At 39.1% G+C, this 6,617-nt stretch overlaps 1 pseudogene; it reads left to right on the top strand.

Moving 5' to 3' along the window:
- Positions 1-1,016: 1,016 nt before the first annotated feature.
- Positions 1,017-2,273, top strand: LOC149161862 (cyclin-dependent kinase F-4 pseudogene; annotated as a pseudogene).
- Positions 2,274-6,617: the final 4,344 nt, after the last annotated feature.

Below are 6,617 nucleotides of genomic sequence, written 5' to 3'. Positions count from 1 at the left end.
TCTACCAGAGATTAATGAAGATTAGAAAATAATAGTAGAACCAAAATCAATTTTGAAAATAATGACTAAGTAACAAAGAAATCGAGCAATTATCAAGTACCTCATAAAATGGAAGAACCTACCAATAGAAGAAGCGACATGGGAAGATGAGTTGTTCATGCAAAAACACATGTATATAGTCATGTATTTAGGACAAAGCTTATTTGAAATAAAGCTCTATATAATCCCCACATAACCATAAAACCCCGTATTAAGCCTTAGATATTGAGTATTTATGTTTATATAATCCCCACATAACCATAAAACCCCGTATTAAGCCTTAGATATTGAGTATTTATGTTTATATTGTTATATCTGCTAGAACTCCTCATAATCTCATTTTATATATATATACTTTGTTCTAAAATTATGGATAAAAGATTTTTTCCACCCTCGTGAAGACTTCGACACGCACTTCATGAAACATATGGGATTTCATGAAAGGTGCCATGTGATTTCGAGGAACCACCATAGCAACACCAAAACCAAGTTCTTTTTAAAGCGTAAACTACCAGTAAAACCTCTTTTTTTGTCAATTAAGAATTAAAGGGTCGGCCAGCAATGTAAATATGATCCCTGCCCGGATCTGTATCTAAAGTGTGTACGCTTTGAAACCTTAACAAGGATAACTTGTCAAGCTATAAACCAAATGTCTCTAAAAGAAAATCTGAATACATGCAAGTGAAGTGTGCGGTCGGCTGATCGAATCTCGACCTTTGCTAGAACGCTTCAAAACAAGAAGGATTGTCTAGGACTTTCACTGATTCCTTTTCAATGTTAGAACGGTCATTCAGCGCAGTTCGAAGATATGGAATACGGTCTCACAACCTACATTCAATTACTGGTCGAATCATGACTACCACTGGCTGTTTTTCCATAGTCCATATTTCTATCCAGGTTAGGGAGGGCTTTCAAATTCAATAAGAATGCTCTGAGCCATTGAACTCTGTTATTTCCACTGACCTTCCAACAGAGCAATGGATCAGTACCAGGTTCTGGAGAAATTGGGAGATGGCACTTACGGGATTGTGCGCAAGGCAATCAAACACTCAACTAATGAGATTGTTGCCATTAAGAAAATGAAGACGAAGTATTGCTCCTGGGCCGAATGTATGAATCTTCCTGAAGCGAAGTCTCTTCAAAAAATGAATCATCCTAATATTGTTAAGCTGAATGAGATTATCAAAGAAAATGATCAATTATACTTTGTGTTTGAGTACATGGATTGCAATTTGTACGAGTTAATGAAAGGTCGCAACAATCCTTTTACAGAATCTGAAGTGAGGAATTGGTGCTTCCAATTGTTTCAAGCGATTGCCTATATGCACCAACATGGGTATTTTCATCGCGATCTTAAACCTGAAAATTTGCTCATGAAGAAAGATGTTATCAAAATTGCCGATTTTGGTCAAGCACGAGAGATCTCCTCAGAGCCGCCATTTACAGATTATGTTGCAACACGTTGGTACCGTGCTCCAGAAGTTCTGCTCAAGTCGCCTTCCTATGGTTCCGCTGTTGATATGTGGGCAATGGGTGCTATCATGGCAGAACTTTTTACCCTTCGTCCTCTTTTCCCAGGATATAGTGAAGCAGATGAGATATACAAAATATGCAGTGTAATTGGTAGTCCTGATCAGAAAACTTGGTCACAAGGATTAAGGCTTGCAACATCTATACAATATCAATTTCCGCAGTTTACGGACAATCATGTTTCGAATCTGATACCAAATGCAAGCCCTGAAGCAATTGATCTCATCACTTCACTTTGTGCATGGGATCCAAACAAGAGGCCAACCGCAGCCGAATCGCTTAACCATCCATTTTTTCAGGCTCGCCTGTATATACCACCTCCTCTTAGAGTAAGAGAACCGATCTTAAAGTATCAATTTTCGGCTAAAAAATGTAAGAGAGCATCTGAGGCAAAACCTAGTGGGCAGAAATCAGAGGTGAAAACTTCCTGTCACGCCTCAGATACAAAGGGACATCATTCTTTATATGTGGCACCACAACGAAGAGTAGCTACGAAAAGACATTACAAAAATGAGGTGCAATGTAACAAAAATAATGGCAAGCAGCCCTGTTATCGTCGTCCAACTAATAATGTTGTAGAACCTCCACTTGTTGAAGGAAATTGTGTATGATTTATCAGCAATCATATAGACAAACTGTGTCTGGTTGCGCTTGGTTTACTTAGCACTACAACCAGAGAAACAATCAAGGCAGATGGTTGGTAAAGCCAGTCTGCTCTGTTACCATCATCTATCATATTTGCATGTCACTGTGAGTTTGATAAGCGTGCATGTTCTGGGTTTCTAATGCCCTTTGTTGCATTTCAATCACTGTATGAAGGTACAATTGTTCTCGGCCCTCGACTTCGGTTGTTTTGGATGATTGCTTCTTAGTCAGTACTGCTGATCAACGGTTACGACTTACAATAACCTAGTTTTCCATCTTTATGGCCAAAAGAAAGTCAAATAGCTATAAAACTATTTGATCATTGGCCATTTTAATTGATTTTCTTGAATTTATCAATCTATATATAATATTAAGTGCATAATGATTAATTAGTGGATAAAGGAAGATTTGCAATATTTTTATTTTTTTAACAAAAATAATTGTGTATATACCTTTTTGGAATGAGTATTTGAGAATTTTAATTTAATTATTGTTGTGTCTGCCCTGAATGATTGACATGTTTTTGGAAACATTTTGCATCAATTAAATTACATAAAAATAGAAATGAAATTAAAATAAAATAAAATTAATAATTAAAATGAAATTGAGTAAAATAATCAATTTATTTTGGTGGTTTTTTGGCTTCATGGTTTTATCTATGGTATTCTTATGTCTTCTTTTAAAGTAAATTTATTGAGGTGCAAATTTCTTTTAGATTAAAAAGAAAATTTGATCCTTATCCAAGCTCATTACATCAGGAGTTATGATGGATCTACGTTGGTTAATAATCGATATTCTTTGCCCTGGAGAGACACTTTCCGAGCCGAGTACGAAAAAGATTTTGTAATGTATAATTCTTTCCATGGTATTCTTCTCCAATATAACTTATTTGAGTTTTAACAACTTCTAGTTTTTCTAGTAATTTATTAACTTCTAATTTCCCCATGATATTCTTCCCTTGCTCTTCCCTTGCATTGTCTTATGCCACTCATGAACCCAATGATGCGTAGTGGTTTTCTATATGTGACCACAGCCATTATTATAACTTGTGCAGGAGGGATCAGTGTCATATCCATTATCATTTCGTCATAGTTGTTTCTGACTGAAGAGTTTTTATGTCAACCACAACATTCAATATATTAGTTATAATATATTCAATATATTAGTTATAATTTTTAATATATTAGTGGAAAAAAGAGAACGACTAAATAAACAAACTGCTTCTTTATAAGATTGTTTTCCTATCATGGTTATTTACTATTTTATATAGTTGAAATTTCTTAAGTTTTTCGGAAACTACTTATATTTTTTATATTCTCGAGTATCTGGAAAGGATGGTTTTCTTCTCTTCCTGAAATTTTTAGCTTATTCACATTGGAAATGATAACCAAAAGCATGGAATGCTAAGAAATTATTAAAGCCCACATACAAAACTTGCACTGCAATATTTTTTCTTATGTCCTTTATTGTTTCTAGTTATTTTGATCCAAATTTGGATCATTATATTATTTTTCATCTATATCAATGCATTCAGAGTGGAAAAAGTGGAGGAATCATCTCACAAGATTGTTTTTACCAGCGAGACCCAGTTTGGCAAAACAGGGCTTGAAACCTTCTCGAAGTGTTGAGGAATTAAACAGAATTTTTTGGGGGTAAAAATTTATTTCTATGGTGCATCATATTTTCATGTTATTCTACACACATAGATCTTTCCAATGGTGCAAAAATCACATTAATCAGAGTTTGTATGCAAAAGTTATGCCACTTAGAAGTTGACCTTCTTGTCTTCACACCTATAGTTCGGGAAGATGTCATGTCGGCCCCCATTATTCATGCAAAAGGGGCTAGCCACTTGTTTTTAATGTAAAAGACTCTAGAAACTTCTATTTTGTAACTCTAGTTAAGATTTTATGTAGTCAAACTTAACCAATATTAGGTTATCAAGTTGTGTTATACTCTGGCCACTAGGAGGAAAAGGCATTCCATTCTTTTGAGATCATTTTGTTCCATAGCTAAGCAAAGATAGTCAAGAGAGATAGTGATCTGATATTCACCCTATGAGTGACATCAGTTAAAGATTTATTGTTTAAAGGTATTACAGACTCATGTGCTGGTGTGTGTTCTGTGTTATTGAAGCAACGGATCGATCAGATTTCCAATACACAGACAATTAAATGGAAAGATAGCAGAGAAATACAATAAGCAAATATAAGAACACAAGAAATTTAATAAGGAGTTCACCCTATTCTCCAGGGCTACATCTCTGATCCAGCTTTCAGTGGTGGCCTTGTTTTATTGTGTCTTTAAGCAGAGAATTACAATGCAGGGACTAAATATAAGTCTCCTGAAGCAGGTTCGCTTGGCAGGGTGGTTCTTGGATTCCCCAAGCCACTTGAGTACACAAACTTCTTCTTTCTACCAGCTCTATGACCTTCTGGTCTACAGTGGAGAGCCCAATGTGGTGCTCAGCCTGGACAGATCGTCTCTGGGATGGCTCAGATCTCTCAAGCCTCTGGTGCTCGATGCTGCCTTTGGTCAGCTCGGCCCTCTGTCCTCTTCTGCTTTTGCTTCACTGTCTTCTTTCTCTGTGTTCTGTCCTCCTCTCGAGATTCTGGTCTCTATGTCTTCTTTCTTCGTCTCTCGGACTATTCACTTGTGTATTCTGTCTCTGTTCATGGCTTTTCGCCATTCGTTCCAAGACTATTTGGTTCCTCTTCCGCCTCTGTTGATTCACCTTCTGCAGCTGCGCTTGGAGTTCCCTGGCTCGACGTCATCATCAGCACTCAGGGAGTAGCCACATGTCCTCCTCTAAACGTCGCCAGCCTGATTCGTCGGTTTGTTTCTTCAGTTACGTCGTGAATGAATCTTTCCTCCACCGTGGTGGTCAAATGGACTCCAAATCCTTCTAAATCGTGGCTCATTCCTTCGTCGATTCCACTTCCCCCCATCAGGCGCGATCTCAGTTGTCCGATCTGGGTCCCCCAGATCCAACGCCATACGCACGTTTCGCGCGGTTGACTTGCTCGACCGTTAGCGCGCGATCAACGGCGGTTTTCTCTCACCTCTGCTTACCACACGTCGATCGTTGAGTGGAATCGCTCCGCTCTCGTCCAAAACCACTTATCGTTTGAGGGTGCCCCGATCAATATCGTTGGTTTTTCCAGAGTGCGGGTCCCACTTTGTCCTTTTAGCACTTTTTCCCTTTCGCCCGCGGTTCTCCGGCTCCCAACACGACCGAGTGCTCGGGCTTCCTCCATTTCGGCCCTGTTCACCCAGCGAATTGCACATCAAATTCCACCTCTGTTTCCTGATCCGGGGCTCCCGGGGGCTATTTTGACCTCCCGTGAAGTCTCCATGGGCCTCAATCAACGCGCTTTGACCGAGGTCCTCGTCGTTCCACGCTGGTTGCCATTGCCACTGGTTCAGGGTGTTTTTGATCGTTTTTTTGGAATTCTTTAGAGATTTGTCCTGACCTGATACAGTCATGGTTCCTTGACAGTCTTTCATGGATCCAATTCGGATCACGGCCTTCCCACTGAAAAAGCTTTTGGACCACCAAAAGTTGGTTTTCAAGCATCGACTAAGTGAGGTTATTGCTTTCTCACTTGTCCAATCTCAATCCACTTTGCATTGCTCAGCTTTGAACCTTTGAGCCCAATCCTAAGGTACTCAATAGAAGGCAATTGACTTTGCTCTTCAGGGTCCTCAATCATTGAAGGTTCAAACAATCTCAAGCAATCCGCATTTACGACTGAGTAGATGTGCATGTAAGCTGGTAGAGAAGGCGAAAAACATTTTCACCAATCTTCTCAAGTATCCTAAAGGGTCCATACCTGATAGGCTTTAGCTTTTTACCTTCACCTTGTATCCTGTCCTTACTGATATACAGCCAGACTTGGTCTCCAACTTGAAAACTATGCTCCATCTGATGCTTATCATGCCTAGCCTTGTTCTTGGTCTGGCTCTTTTCCAGCTGTTCCTGTACTGCCTGGTGGATCTCCTGGACCTGTTCAATGAACCTAGTTGCCTTGTCCACATCATTGTGTCCATCAACCATGGTATCTTTACCAAAGACAAAATCCAAAGGAGACCTTGGTGTGAAACCAAAACAGGTCTCAAAAGGAGATCTCTGTGTAGAAGAGTGTTTTGCTTTGTTGTAAGCATGCTGCACATAACACAAGTGTTCATCCCAAAGCTTAGGATGTTTGCTGCAATATCCTCTCAGTAGCTGGATCACTATCCTGTTTACTACTTCTGTCTAGCCATCTGTTTGTGGATGAAAAGTTGTGCTTTTCTTCAACTTGGTGTCCATCAGTTCCCACAAAATCGACCAAAACTTCCCCACAAATCGGGTGTCTCAATCAGATACAATAGAAGTGGGTAATCCAAAATGAACCCATACA

This window comes from Pinus tabuliformis, chromosome 5_2, assembly GCF_031772625.1.
Source record: "Pinus tabuliformis cultivar Carrire ecotype Pingquan chromosome 5_2, CPIR1, whole genome shotgun sequence".
Lineage (NCBI taxonomy): Eukaryota > Viridiplantae > Streptophyta > Pinopsida > Pinales > Pinaceae > Pinus > Pinus tabuliformis.
This window is presented reverse-complemented; position numbering and strand designations above follow the sequence as displayed.